At 47.7% G+C, this 15,372-nt stretch overlaps 1 pseudogene; it reads right to left on the bottom strand.

Moving 5' to 3' along the window:
- Positions 1-928: 928 nt before the first annotated feature.
- Positions 929-1,257, bottom strand: LOC105740760 (annotated as a pseudogene).
- Between the last annotated feature and the right edge of the window lie 14,115 nt (positions 1,258-15,372).

Below are 15,372 nucleotides of genomic sequence, written 5' to 3' on the forward strand. Positions count from 1 at the left end.
CTCACTGCAGCTTTCAACTCCTGGGCTCAAAGGATCCTCCTGCCTCAGCCTCCCGAGTGGCTAGAACTACAGGTATGCACCACCATGCCCAGCTAATTTGTATGTATTTTTTGGAGAGATGGGGTCTTGATATATAGTCTAGACTGGTCTTGAATTGTTGGCCTCAGGCAATCCTCTTGCCACAGCCTCCTAAAGTGCTGTGATTACAGGCATGGGCCACCACGCCCAGCTGATGTCATTTTTGTTGTTGTTGTTAGAACAACTCAGGAAAATAAAATTCCTGTTTATTGTTGGACAACATTGTTTCACACGTACCTCAAATAGGCAATAAATAAATAAATAAATAAACAGCAACTTCATAGACAAAAAAGGAAGAAAAAGAAACCTTTTATCTTTGGCCCTTTTAACCATCTCATACAAACCAACCACTTATAGTACAGCTAAGCACGTACACAAAAAAGTTACCGGAATGCTCGGAATAAGATTGTTTTTCTGTTGTTGTTTTTGCTTTTCTTACAAGGTTTTTTTTCTCCTTTGAGATTATAACGAACATGGTCACACCACAAGTGAAGTTAGAAGCAGGACAGAGAACGCTGTGAAGGCTGGTTTGGTCATCTGAGATCATTAAAAATGGCTGACCCTAACAATATGTACAAAAATATAAAATGTAAATTAAAAAATACAGACAAATTTCCTTTTTAAAGTATTTTTAATGAAAAAAGCAGGACCTTGGGAAGTTTTGGTTCTTTTTTCCTCCCCTGTTGCAAATTCTCATGGTCTGGGTTGGGTGGTGGAGAGCGCGTGTCATCTGCGGGTGGCAAGGCCCGCGGTGGGTGGGCCTCAATACTCATAGGTGACCACAGGTAGATTCTCAGACGGGAAGTGGAGGGTGAATAGGTCACCCTCCTAACTTTTCCTTTTTTGCTGTCTAGTCATCCTCGTCGGTCTTCTGCTTCTTGGTATCGGCATTGTCATCCTCATCATCTTCAGCTGCCCACTTGACCTAGCAGACTCAGCTTCCTCGTCTTCATCTCCATCCTCTTCCTCACCATCACCTTCTTCTTCCTCCTCGTCTTCCTCCCCACCTTCTTCCTCTTCTTCATCTACTTCATTGTCAGCCTCCTGCTTCCCATTTTCCTCATTGGCCTTCCCATTAGCAGGGGCGTCTCTTCCATTTTCCGCTTCTTCCACAACTTCCTTCTTCTGCAAGTCCTTGGTGGTGATTTTGGAGCTGGTGTCTACGGCTGCGTCTGACATGGTCCGGTACGCCAGTGATCCGATGCAGGGGATTAAAAAGAAAGCGAGAGTTCAGGGACTCTGGCGATAAAGTGGCCGGAGTCCACGGCGGCAAAGGCGGCTGCGGCGAGCAAGGAGCCGTACAAGGAACAATGCAAAGATGGCTTTTCAGAGCAGCCAGTGGGTGATGTCATTTTTTTATACGGGAGTCAGGGACGTGTGACCAGAAAGGAGTGAAAGAAGAAGCCCTGTCGTTATGTGGGGAGCGTTCCAGGCAGAGGGAAGAGCAAAGTCGAAGGCCAGGCTGAAGTGGGAGTGTGCTTGACTTACCTGGAGAGCGTGAGAACTGGTGTAGCTTACGTGGAGTGAGAAGACATGGGGAACATGTGGATGAGGTCACAGCAGTTGCAGGGAACAGATTGCTGCTGTAGGCCATTTTAAAGACTTTAGCTTTTCCTCTGAACGGCCGAGTATTTTCAGCAGAGGAGTAACACGATCTCACTTATTTTTAAAGGGCTTACTCTGGCTGCTGTGAAAACAGATTTAGGGCTAAGAGGCAAGTCTAGAAGTGGGGGATCAACTAGGAGGCCATTGCAAAGATAAAGGCAGGACACGATGAATGCTTGGACCAGGATGATAGTGGAAGAGGTGAGAAATGGCCGGATGCTGGATATGTCTCTTATAATAGAGCTAACTGGATTTGCTGATGGATTGGATGTGGGTTAATGGAGAGACCATACAACTCATTTGTCTGGGGAAGTTCAGGTTTATATAATGAATTATACAGTCACCCTAGTACTGAGAAAAAGAGAGGAGCCAAGAATGACTCCAGACCGGCATGGTGGTTCACACCAGTAATCCCAGCACTTTGGGAGGCCAAGGCAGGAGGATTGCTTGAGGCCAAGAATTTGAGGCCAGCCTGGGCAATATAGCAAGACCCCGTCTCTACAAAATAGTTTTAAAATTAGCCAGGCACCTGTCAATAACCTGTAGTCCCAGCTACTCGGGAGGCTGAGGCTGTAGGATCACTTGAGCCCTGGAGTTCGAGTCTAGCCTGGGCAACATATCAGACCCTGTTTCTTGAAAAAAAAAAAAAAAAAAAGAAAGAAAAGTGCTGTAAGCATTGTTACAGATATCGCCTGTTGTCAGGTGTTTGCTGGCACAGCTTGGAGAGCTGCTGAGGCCCACGGGCCAGCTTGTCCCTGCCATGCAGCCCTAGATGGCTCTGCTCTGAAACATCACCCTGCTGACCCAACCACATTTGCATTTTGAGTTTTCTGTCCTCCCCTCACTGATAGCTGGCATTTTCCTTCTTGTCCCAGGCCTCTCCTCCTTTAATCCAGGGCTCACCAGGCTATGACTGCTTGGTAACTGACTTACCGAGCACACCAGCATCATAGGTGAATGAGAGGCTGTCCTGTGACTGTCGGTCATGGCATGGGCTACTTTGAAGGCTTTTTTTTTCTTCTTCATTTTCCCTGGATAATTGCTTACTTGAAAGCAACTTTTGGGTAAGTTGACTGGATCTATAAAAATTATTTTTTTGGCTGGGCGCGGTGGCTCACGCCTGTAATCTCAGCACTTTGGGAGGCCGAGGGGGGCGGATCACGAGGTCAGGAGATCGAGACCATCCTGGCTAACATGGTGAAACCCCGTCTCTACTAAAAATACAAAAATTAGCTGGGTGTGGTAGCGGGTGCCTGTAGTCCCAGCTACTTGGGAGGCTGAGGCAGGAGAATGGCGTGAATCCAGGAGGCGGAGCTTGCAGTGAGCCGAGATCGCGCCACTGTACTCCAGCCTGGGCGACAAAGAGAGACTCCATCTCTTTAAAAAAAAAAAAAAAATATATATATATATAAATATATTTGTTGTTGTTGTTGCTGTTGTTGCATTAATTCAGTCATGCAGTTTTTGCTACAGGCCCCATATAGTGTTAGCACCAGCTGGGGTTGCAGAGATGGGCTGGTTAGTTCATTGGTACAACAAATACTATTTAATGGTTGTGGGCCTACAGATGAAACAGACAGACATCCCTGTATGTTTCAGGTTTACATTCTAGAGTGAGACGGTAAACAAGACAATAGGGACATCAGCAAAATATCAGGCATTCAGTGGTGCCGAGTGCCACAGAGAGACCATCAGGCAGAGAGGCAGCCGGAGGGTGCTGGGAGCAGGGGCTGCAGTTGAAACAGGGCCATTCTGGGCAGCATGCGAACCCGGCAGTGGGGATGGGGCGGGGATCTGTCCCCGGCTTTGGAACCCACCAGTTATGGATCAAGGCAGGTCCAGTGCTTCTCATCCCACTAGGAATAACTCCTGAATCCCTCTCCGTGGCCTGTAGCTGGGACAGTCTGGCCCCTGGCTGCCTCCTGACCTCGTCGCTTTTCTCTCCTCTCTGCTGTTCAGCTCCCGCCACAGTGGCCTGTTTCTTTCCTTGCTGCTCCCACAGCACAGCCCTGACTCGGGGCCTTTGCGTGTCCCCTCAGCTCTGCAGGGCCCACTCCTTCCTCTGTCCTGGTCTCTGCTTAGCCGGCACACGGTCAGGGAGGCCTGCGTGGCCAGCTCGCAAGGAGCCAGGCCTCCCAGCACCCCTTCCCTTGTGTAGCCTACTCCCACGCAGGATCTCAGCCGGTCCTGGCTTCAACTAAACAGGACGTGGCAGGCGTGATGCCCTGCCAATTCCAGGCCTAAGCCTTGACACAGCCTGGCAGCTTCTGCTTCTGAATTTCAGGAGTCCTGAGCTGTCATGTAAAGAAGTCTGGCTGCTTTGCTGGAAAGGCCAAATGGAGAGACCACGTGAGAGGCCACATAGGCAGGCCTTGTGGAGAGGGAAAGGTGCTGAGACTACCTGGAGAGGGAGCCCAGTTGACCAAACACCCCCACTGAGCCCATCCCCCCAGCCATCCTTGCCAGGACACCAGACATGTAAGTGAGGCATCCCGGCCGCTCCAGCCTGGCCAAGCGCCAGTGGACTGTAGCTGCAGAGAAAATCTGCATAGAATAAAAGAACTGCCGAGCTGAGCCCAGTTAGTCCACAGAATCATGAGAGATAAGCAAATGATTGTTGTTTCAAGTCACTTAGTCTTGAGGTGGCTTAGCATGCAGCAAGAGATGACTGGAACACCTTCCCTGGCCACCCAAACTCAAATACTCAAATTGCATTTTCTTTCCTTTGCTTTTCTTCTTCCTGTTTTTTTTTTTTTTTTTTTTTTTTTTTTTTTTTTTTTTTTTTTTGACAGAGCCTGGCTCTGTTGCCAGGCTGGAGTGCAATGGTGCAATCTTGGCTCACTGCAACCTCCGCCTCCCAGGTTCAAACCATTCTCCTGCCTCACTCTTCCAAGTAGTTGGGACTACAGGCATCCGCCACCATGCTCGGCTAATTTTTATATTTTTTGGTAGAGATGGGGTTTTGCCATGTTGGCCAGGCTGGTCTCGAACTCCTGACCTCAGGTGATCCACCCGCCTTGGCCTCCCAAAGTGCTAGGATTACAGGTGTGAGCTACCGCACCTGGCCCCTGTGCTTTTCTTCACACTTAAAATCTCCTGACATTTGTACATATATTTGTTTACTGTCCAGCCCTCCCACTGGTTTGTAATCTCGACAAGGTGGGGAATTTTGTTGAATTTGCTCACTGCTTTCTTCCTGGAGCTCAAGACAGTGCCTAGATCAACAGAGGCACTCAATAAATATTTGTAGAATTAATGTATAAGTATCCATGGCCATGTGTGGTGGCTCACACCTATAATCTGAGCACTTTTGGAGGCCAAGGCGGGCAGATCATTTGAGCCCAGGAGTATGAGAACAGCCTGGGCAACATAGGGAGACCTTCTCTCTAAAATAAATTAAAAAAAATAGACCGGGCACGGTGGCTCATGCCTGTAATCCTAGCACTTTGGGAGGTCGAGATGGGTGGATCACTTGAGGTCAAAAGTTCGAGACCAGCCTGGCCAACAAAGTGAAACCCCATCTCTACTAAATATACAAAAAATTAGCCACGCATGGTGGCGCACGCCTGTAATCCCAGCTGGTTGGGGAGGCTGAGACAGGAGAATCACTTGAACTGGGGAGGCGGAGGTTGCAGTGAGCTGAGATCATCCCATTGCACTCCAGCCTGGTTGACAGAGCAAGACTTCATCTCAAAAAAAAAAAAAAAAAAAAGAAAGAAAAAAATTTAAATAATAAATAAATATCCAATCTTCTAAGATCCAAACAGTCCTGCTTTTAGAATGACCCCTTTACTCTGAGAAAACAAAACAGAACAAAACACCCAATCCCCAGCTCATAGGGGCACACGCTGTTCTGCGAGGTACATCCTGCAACTGATCTCAGGCATGAAAATCCACACATTTTTCTTGAACTGCACCATAGAAGATTGATTGGAAAACGAACTGAACATTTAAAAATAAACAACGACTTTAAACAAACTGAATTCTAAGTTTGGACAATCCCCTCTGTTCTGGGAGGAAGGGGTGAAGAGTGCTCAGGGCAGAGGGCCCTGCTCCAGCTGCCCCGAGTCCCAGGGCCCCCTCCCTGCAGCCTTCGCCACATACCAGTTCCCCCGTGAGAGGCCTCCTGAGCTCTGGGAGTCCTGCCTTCTACGCAAAGGGGCAGATTTGTGTCGCCACCACCGTCCACACAGTTGCTATTTCAGTTCTCTCCCCTGTTCTGTCAGCCTGACATTTCCCCAGCCGATTCCAAGCCCAGTGCACCATTTTAGCTGACGTGGGTGAGCGTTTCGTGGGGACAGCAGATGGATGGAATGACAAATAGCAGGATGGTGGGGACAGCTGAGAAGTGCTTTTTCCTGTGTCGGATCTGTTGGCTGTGCACGTGCCCCGACGTAGTCTAGACACACTGTGGGGGCAGCGCGTGTGCCAGGGCCCAGCCGGCGCGCGGGCTTCCATTTCTTTCTTTGCTGCTAATCGTGCCCATTCACACAGCCAATCAGCCAACTAGCCAGTTGTCTTGGTTTGAGCTCCACCAGAAGCAGACCCCAAGATAGTAGTTTCTTTGACCCAGAAAGCATGAGATGGTAGAGGGGAAGTGAGACTGGAAGAGAAGGCAGAGTAGTTACGAGCAGTCACTGCTGTGGACAGCCGGGGCTCAGTGCTGCTGGGTCCTGCCTGGTGACTGTGCAGAACCTGCCCCAGGGTTGTCTCGTGCTGGGCTATTCATCCACTAACTTTTGGTTTTCATTGGTTAAGTGTTGCCCCAGGGTGTTAACACCATGGAACTTTGGCCTGATCTGCACCCAGACAAAACCCGCAGGCAGAAATTCTCAGGTTCTTAGTAAGCAGCCATCATTTGGAACAGCGAGTGTGAGGGTATGGTCATTTGTAACGCTGACCTGTGTGTCTGCCACATATCAGGCACTGAGTTAGACCAGGGGCAGAGGAAACATAAAATGGGAGGTTTAGGCCGGGGAACCGTGGCTCATGCATGTAATCTCAGCACTTTGGAAGGCTGAGTCGGATGGATCACTTGAGGTCAAAAGTTCGAGACCAGCCTGGGCAGCATTGCAAGACCCCTGTCTCTACAAAAAATGTTAAAATCAGCCAGGCATAGTAGCACATGCCTACAGTCCCAGCTACTTGAGAGGCTGAGGTGGGAGGATCACTGGAGTCCAGGAGTTCGAGGCTGCAGTGAGCCATGTTGGCACCAGTGTTGCACTCCAGCCTGGGCAACAGAGCAAGTCACTGTCTCAAAAAAATAATTAAAAAATAATAATAATTTAAAAGTTGGAGGCTTGCTCAGAGTCTAGTGTGGAGATGGATATACAAGCAGATGTGGTGAATACCTTGGCAGAGCCCCGTGTCAAATGCAACAGGAGGCAGAACAACCACGGAGCATTCCTGGGAAGCTTCGCAGCGCAGGGAACATGAACTGGGTCTTGTGAGCAAGACTCGAGTTCAGGGTTACGTAAGTGTAGTTCACAGTTCACAGTCTCTCCACACATATGGTGGCTGCCTTCCATGATGAGACAGCTGGGACTCCCTGTCAGTTAGAGAAGTTCTTGGAATTCCTAACCAGGGAGCTGTTTCTTGAGCATTCAGCAAAGAAACCTACCAAAGGAAGGGGCAGAGGCCTCTCGATCAATTCCATGTCCTGGGGTGACACCTGAGCTGCCGTGCAGGGAGTGAGGGCTGCCTGGTCGTCCTGGTGACAAGCTGGAGGTCCTGGAACTGGAAAGCAGTTGGAGAGGTCACCAGTCCTCTCATCTCTAGGCCCTACCACTGGCTGGCTCCTTGATTTTAGAGGCCCCCATGGAGGGGAGGGACGCCATTACACTGTCATTTGTTCCCCTGGTTAATGAGCTGGTTCTCCCTTCTTCACAGCTCACCTCTTCATGCCTAGCCTCAGGGAATAGCCTTACAATCTGCTCTATTTATTCAGCATTTTACAGACTATGAGGCCTTGTGACATGTGGGCTCACAATTGGTTCTTACAAGGACCCTGTGAGGCAGGCAAGCTGTCATTAACTGCGTTTTTCTTGAGAATCCCCAGGCCTCCAAATGTCGACAGGTGAGTTCAAGGTTACACAGCTAGGAGGTGGAAAGTCCCTGAGCCACACCAGGTCTTTGCCCCATGTCCTATACATGTCTCGAGCTTCATGAAGGGGAAAGTTGTTAAACAGGCAGTTTTCTCCCTCTTGTTTCTGGTCTAGCCTCAGCGTTTCCTAAACGACTTGAGACAATTTTATGTACTGTGCTGTGCTGCTCTAAATAACACTGGAGTACACCGTAAAAAAGTGTATCCATTTTCTGTATTTCTGATTATATTTGGAAGAAAATCTCTGTAGATAACACAGCCTTTGTCACCGGCCTTTTGTTCTAATATCTTCTTTTTATAAAAGAGAGAGCAGCCCTCAGATTCTGCTTTTGGAAAGCAGAAGTGAGTTAGAATTAATAGACCTGGTTTGTTGTTGTTTTTGAAACAGAGTCTCACTCTGTTGCCCGGGCTGGAATGCAGTGGCACGATCTCAGCTCACTGCAACCTCCACCTCCTGGGTTCCAGCAATTCTTGTGCCTCAGCCTCCCGAGTAGCTGGGATTATAGGCATGTGCCACCATGCCCGACTAATTTTTGTATTTTTAGTAGAGACCATGTTGGCCAGGCTGGTCTCGAACTCCTGACCTCAAGTGATCCGCCCACCTCGGCCTCCCAAAGTGCTGGGATTACAGGTGTGAGTCATCATGCTCGGCCACTGCTTTGTGTTTACTGTATTTATTTTACAATAAATAAATTTATTTATTGCCTTCTATTTAGGGCAGGTGATAGTCACTTCCCATTGTCGTAGTTAACATGCTTCATGCTTCTTTTTGAAATTAATTTCTTTTTCTTTTTTTTGGTTTTTTTTTTTTGAGACAGTTTCGCCCTTGTTGCCCAGGCTGGAGTGTAATGGTGTGATCTCACCCCATAGCAACCTCCGCCTCCCAGGTTCAAGCAATTCTCCTGCCTCGGCCTCCTGAGTAGCTGGGATTACAGGCATGTGCCACCACTCCCAGCTAATTTTGTATTTTTAGTAGAGACGAGGGTTGTCCATGTTGGTCAGGCTGGTCTCGAACTCCCGACCTCGGGTGATCTGCCCTCCTCGGCCTCCCAAAGTGCTGGGATTACAGGTGTGAGCCACTGCGCCCAGCCTGAAATTAATTTCTTTAAATAAAAAGAGTGGGGCTGGGCATGGTGGCTCACACCTGTAATCCCAGTACTTTGGGAGGCCGAGGCAGGCAGATCATGAGGTCAGGAGATCGAGACCATTCTGGCTAACATGGTGAAACCCCGTCTCTACTAGAAATACAAAAAAATTAGCAGGGCATGGTGGTGTGCACCTACTTAGGAGGCTGAGGCAGGAGAATCGCTTGAAACCAGGAGGCGGAGGTTGCAGTGAGCCGAGATCATGCTACTGCTCTCCAGCCTGGCAACAGAGCAAGACTCTGTCTCAAAAAAAAAAGAAAGTGAACCTGTTTAATAGTCTTAAGTGGTCCTCAGATATGGCAAAAACAAAGTTTTTTTGTGGCACAGGAGTGACTGGAGTTTGGGAAATATGAGTTTGCCCAATAGGGACTGAACTTTTTCATTATGATGATAACAATAAAACAGCTACTATTACGTTATGTGCCAGCTACTTCTAGTCTTTACGAATACCCTATGAAGTAGTTATTATTTTACCCATTTACAGATGAGGACACTGAGGCTCAAAAGCTTTAGATAACTTGCCTGGGTCATGCTGTTAGCGTGGTGGGTTGTAAAAATGGTCCCATTGTTCCCTTTCCTGTCCCATAGCCCTTTGCCATGTGAGTTTTTGACTCCTCTCTGCAAGAGGTGGAATTTATTTCTCCATCCTTTGACTCTTGCCTTGGCCACGTGACCTGCTTTGGCAAACGAGACGTTAGTAAGCACGGCCCAAGCCGAGGCTTGTGAAGTGCTGTGTGCTGGGGCTTGTTCTGCTGCTGTCCGGAATCCTTCTGCTGCTGTTGCATGAACGCGAGCCCAGATTAGCCCTCTGGAGGATGAGAGTCACCAGGCCCAGGCATCTCCATGGCCCCAGCTGACACCAGGCCAACCCTCAGACATCTAAGTGATGACATCCTAAATCATCTAGCCCCACCTGAGCCAGCACAGACCAGAAATGCCCAGCTTGACCTCCGAATCATGAGAAATCAGTTGTAAACCATTGAATTTGGGGGTGATTTTTACTTACTTGTTTTTGAGACAAGGTCTCACTCTGTCACCCAGACTGGAGTGTGGTGACACAAACACGACTCACTGCAACCTCTATCTCCCAGGCTCAAGCGATCCTCCCGCCTCAGCCTCCCAAGTAGCTGGGACCACAGGCCTGTGCCACCACACCTAGCTAGTTGGTTTTGTTTTGTTTTTTTCTGTTTTTTCTAGAGGCGAGTCTCACCATGTTGCCCAGGCTGGGTGATTTATTGCACAGCAAAGGTAACCGATAGTGCTAGTGAGGAGAAGAGCTAGGGTTGGACCTGGATTGTTCTCCCTCCAGCCTTTCCCATGTCAGCAAATAACACGCATGCCCCAAACCTACAACTTACCTTCCATTTATACATCTTCCTCACTCTTCTCATCCAAACCCTCAGGCAAGGCTCCCAAAATACATCTCGAATCTTCCTTCCCAGCACCTCCTCTGCCATTTCTCTAGACCAGCCTACCTCTTCTCTCATCTAGACTGAGAGTCGGCAGACTTACTCTATAGAAGTCCAGATAGTAAATACTTGAGGCTTTGCAGGCCGTACAGCCTCTGTTACCTACTTAACCTGCCGCTACAGAAGGAAAGCAGCCAGAGACAAAAGCAAATGGGTGATGCTGTGTTCCAGGAAACCTTGACTTACAGATACTGGAATTCGAATCTTTATAATTTTATAAAAATTATATATGCCATAAAAGATTCTACTTTTGATTTTTTTTCCAAACATTTAAAAATGTAAAAGCAACTCTTTGCTCACAGGCCATATAAAGACTGTATCAGGCAGCAAGCCGGGTTTGGTGGATGAGCCAGTGTGCTGACTCCTATTATAATAGCTCTGTCTATAATAGTCCAGCCAGGCTGTGCTTCAGCACTTGCCTCCTCCATTCTGCTCTCCAAACAATGCTGAACTGCTTCTGCTGCTTCTCCTCCCCCTCCCCCTCCCCCTCCCCTCCCCCTCCCCCTCCCCTTCCTCTTCCTCTTCTTCTTCCTCTTCTTCTTCCTCTTCTTCTTCTTTCTTCTTCTTCCTCTTCTTCTTCTTTCTTCTCCTTCCTCTTCAATAATTTTAATTAAATTAGGCCAGGTATGGTGGCTCATGCCTGTAATCCCAGCACTTTGGGAGGCGGAGGCAGGTGGATCATTTGAGGTCAGGAGTTCGAGATCAGCCTGGTGAAACCCCATCTCTACTAAAAATACAAAAATTAGCCAGGCATGGTGGCATTGGCATGCACCTGTAATCCCAGCTACTCGGGAGGCTGAGGCAGGAGAATCACTCGAACCTGGGAGGCAGATGTTGCAGTGAGTCGAGGTGGCGCCATTGCATTCCAGCCTGGGCAACAAGAGCGAAACTCCATCTCAAAATAAATAAAATAAAATAGAAAAGATAAAATAAAAAAAAATAGAGGTGGAGGTCTCACTATGTTGCCCAGGCTGGTTTCGAACTCCTGGGCTCAAGTGATCTCCTGCCTTGGCCTCCCAAAGTGCTGAGATTACCAGTGAGAGCCACTCACTCAGCCCCGATCTTCTTAAAAGGCAATGGAATGGCTTTATTCCCCTGCTTATCCCTCCTTTCCATCTCAGAGTAAAATCTAAACTCCTTACCATGGCATATTGAGTTTGACATCACCTGGCTCCCCCGCCCACTTCTGCAGCCTGCAATTCCTTTCCTTTCTCCACTGCCTTCTGGCCACTCCTGTGTTCTTATAGCTCCTGTAACATGTTGTTCTTTCCTATCTTGGGGCCTTTGAACATGCTGATCCTTCTGCTGGAATATTCTTCCTGTGGCTCTCTGCAGTGCTGGCCACGTTTCCTCCTTTCCTCCTTCAAGTATCATGTTATGTGTCACTCCTCAGAGGAGCCCTCTCTGACCACACAATCCAAAGTTGCAATTCCCCTCCTGGCTCAGTGATCCTCCGTTTCTTCATGGCACTGTCAATCTGTAATTTTCATACTAACTTTCTCACTTATTAATTGTTTGCCCCTTCTCTAGACTGTCAACTCCATGCATTTTGCAAAAAACTAGCACAAGGCAGACATGAATATTCAATAAGACATTTGTTGGGTAAAGGAATGAATTACCACCTATGATGGTCAATCTTAGGAGTCAGCGTAACTGGATTAATGATACCCAGAGAGCTGGCGAAGCATTATTTCGAGATGTCTGTGAGGTGTTTCTGGAAGAAACTGGCATTTGAATCAGTGGACTGAGTAAGGAAGATCCATCCTCACTCAATGTCAGGGGGCACCGTCCATCAGCTGAGGGCCAGGATAACAAAAAGGCAGAGGAAAGGAGGATGTACTCTGTTTTCTGGAGCTGGAACACCCTTCTTCTCCTGCCCTTGGACATCAGAACTCCAGCTTCTCCAGCCTTTGGACTCTGGGACACCAGTGGCCTCCTGGATTCTCAGGCTTTCAGCCTAAGACTGAGTGCTCTCAGGTTCTCTGGTTCTGAGGCTCTTGAACTTGGACTGAGCCACGCTACCAGCTTCCTTGGTTTTCCAGCCTGCAGACAGCAGACCGTAGGACTTCTCAGCCTCCATAATTGTGTGAGCCCATTCCCCTAATAAATCCCCTGTCATATACCTATATCTACAAGCCCTATTGGTTTTAGCTCTCTGATTTATACACCATCTAACTACAATCCCATGACTTTCTTCAGCATCACATCCTTATCTGTACTGCCTCATTAATCCTATTTTGCAAGTCTTGTTTCACGCGAGACTCCCCTAGTTCTACACAAAGCTTTCATTTCTTTTTTTTTTCATATACTCAAAACTTTCAAATCACTGAGCTCACAAGTCAATCCACAGCCTCTTATCAAAGGGGTGACCAGCACTAACCAAATTTCTCTGGTGAGCCATTCTGATACCCAGCTCTTTTTCTGCTGCTCTAGGAAATGGCAGTTTCCTCTGTTGTTTGTCTCTTTACTCATCTCTCTCTTAAAACACTATTCTGGGCCAGTCATGGTGGCTCACGCCTATAATCACAGCACTTTGGGAGGCCAAGGTGGATGGATCACCTGAAGTCAGGAGTTTGAGACCAGCCAGCCAACATGATGAAACCCCATCTCTACTAAAAATACAAAAAATGAGCCAGGTGCGGTGGTAATGACCTGTAATCCCAGCTACTCAGGAGGCTGAGGCAAGAGAATCGCTTGAACCCAGGAGGCAGAGGTTGTAGTGAGCCAAGATTGTGCCACTGCACTCCAGTCTCGGCGACAGAATGAGACCCTGTCTCAAAAAAATAAATGAATAAAAAGATGTTTTGGGTTCAGATTTGAGAGGTTTTTTTTTGTTTTGTTTTTCATTTTACTTAAGAAATAGATATAAAATAAGTAGTGTTTTTTTGTTTGTTTGTTTGTTTGTTTGTTTTGAGACGGAGTCTCGCTCTGCTGCCCAGGCTGGAGTGTAGTGGCGCAATCTCTGCTCCCTGCAACCTCCCCCTCCCGGGTTCAAGCGATTCTCCTGCCTCAGCTTCCTGAGTAGCTGGGACTACAGGTAGGTGCCACCACTCCCGGCTAATTTTTTATATTTTTAGTAGAGATGGGGTTTCACTGTGTTTGTTACATATACATCTGAAATAGTGAAGTAACAGAAAAAGGTAGAATATGAACAAGACTCAAAGTGGGTGGTAAAAACAAAGGCATCACAAGAGTTCAGTGAAGGGTAGAGTCGGTTCCAAGGAGGAAGTAGCTGATCTTTGCCCAGTGCCTATTCCTCGTTCAGCATTTGTCACACATTTCCTATGTTAATCCTTCCAGCAACACTGAGGTTAATACTCTTCCCCAAATTACTAGTGAGGAAAAAGGCATGGAGAGCTGAAGTGACTGTTAGCATTGCACAGCAGGATTTGAACTCACCCCTGCCCAATTCTGAGGCTCTTGCTTCCTGCCCTATACCATTTTGTTTCCTGTGGAGCAGGTAAGACTTGGGCAGATCATCAGTGGGATTGCGGTTCAGGCCCAAGCTCTTACGCAAGATATGGCTGAACAAAGGGAGGAAGGGAAGTTATTTTATGCAAAGGTGTCAGCACAAAAAACAGCTTAGAAATGGGTGAGACTGGTGCTGTGGGACAGTCTAGACTTGCCTGAATGAATGCTTCTAATCACAGTTGACCTTAGCTTGCTGTTCTTTAGAATTTGTTTTCTTTTTTTAACTTTTTTTTTTTTGAGACAGGGTCTCACTCTGTCCCCCAGGCTGGAGTGAAGTGGTGTGATCTTGGCTCACTGTAGCCTCTGCCTCCCGGCACAAGTGGTCCTCCCACCTCAGCCTCCTGAGTAGCTGGGCCTGACTACAGGTGTGCACCACCATGCCTGGCTAATTTTTGTATATTTTTGTAGAGACAGGATTTTGCCATGTTGCCCAGGCTGGTCTTAAACTCCTGGGCTCAAGCAATCTGCTGGCCTCAGCCTCCGAAAATGTTGGGATTACATGCACAAGCCACCGCACACGGCTTGTTTTAAAAACTTTTTTTTTTTTTTTTTTTTTTGAGATGGAGTCTCGCTCTTTCACCCAGGCTGGAGTGCAGTGGCGCGATCTCGGCTCACTGCAGGCTCCGCCCCCCGGGGTTCACGCCATTCTCCTGCCTCAGCCTCCCGCGTAGCTGGGACTACAGGCGCCTGCCACCTCGCCCGGCTAATTTTTTGTATTTTTAGTAGAGACGGGGTTTCACGGTGTTAGCCAGGATGGTCTCGATCTCCTGACCTTGTGATCCACCCGCCTCGGCCTCCCAAAGTGCTGGGATTACAGGCGTGAGCCACCGCGCCCGGCCTAAAAACTTTCAATATGCCATTAATTTAGTGACACTCTTACTTAAAGACACATTAGGTTACATTTCAGCAACATTGCTTTTTTTACACTGTTACATTTAATGAACATTTTTGTTCATTACAAAATTGTAGCATGTTACCTAACCTGTTAGATAATATTTGTTATCTAACAGATCTTTAAAACTATATCTATGTCTCTGATGATTAACATCTAATATTTTCATACACTTTTCAATCCTTTTAGAAGTCCTCACAGAGAATGGCTGAGGCTGATTGAGACGCACTAACTGGGGCTCTGGTGAGTCGACTGAGCTGAGTCCCCTGCAGCGCCTGTGTGACCTGCACCAACGTGGGCATTGCCATCTCTCCTGCTGGAAAGTCAGTGCTGCCTGTGGGAAACCCGCCCTGGTTGGAGCTGCAGTTTCCTGTCAGTTTGGTAAATAGCCTCATTTCTAATTTATCTCACTCCACTTTTCTGAACCAGTGACCCAGATGCATTTGGTAGCAAGGGGCCTCACTGGGCTGTGTAGCCAGGCTTCCATATTATTGTAGTAGAAAAAGTGAGAAGAAGTACAAGCTGCCCGAAAATAGAGAGGTAATGGAAGAACGCTCATGTAGTTGATTTTATTCAAAACAGACCTGTGTTGGTGACTAAAATGCCCAA

This window comes from Nomascus leucogenys, chromosome 13 (genome assembly GCF_006542625.1).
Source record: "Nomascus leucogenys isolate Asia chromosome 13, Asia_NLE_v1, whole genome shotgun sequence".
Classification (NCBI taxonomy): Eukaryota; Metazoa; Chordata; class Mammalia; order Primates; family Hylobatidae; genus Nomascus; species Nomascus leucogenys.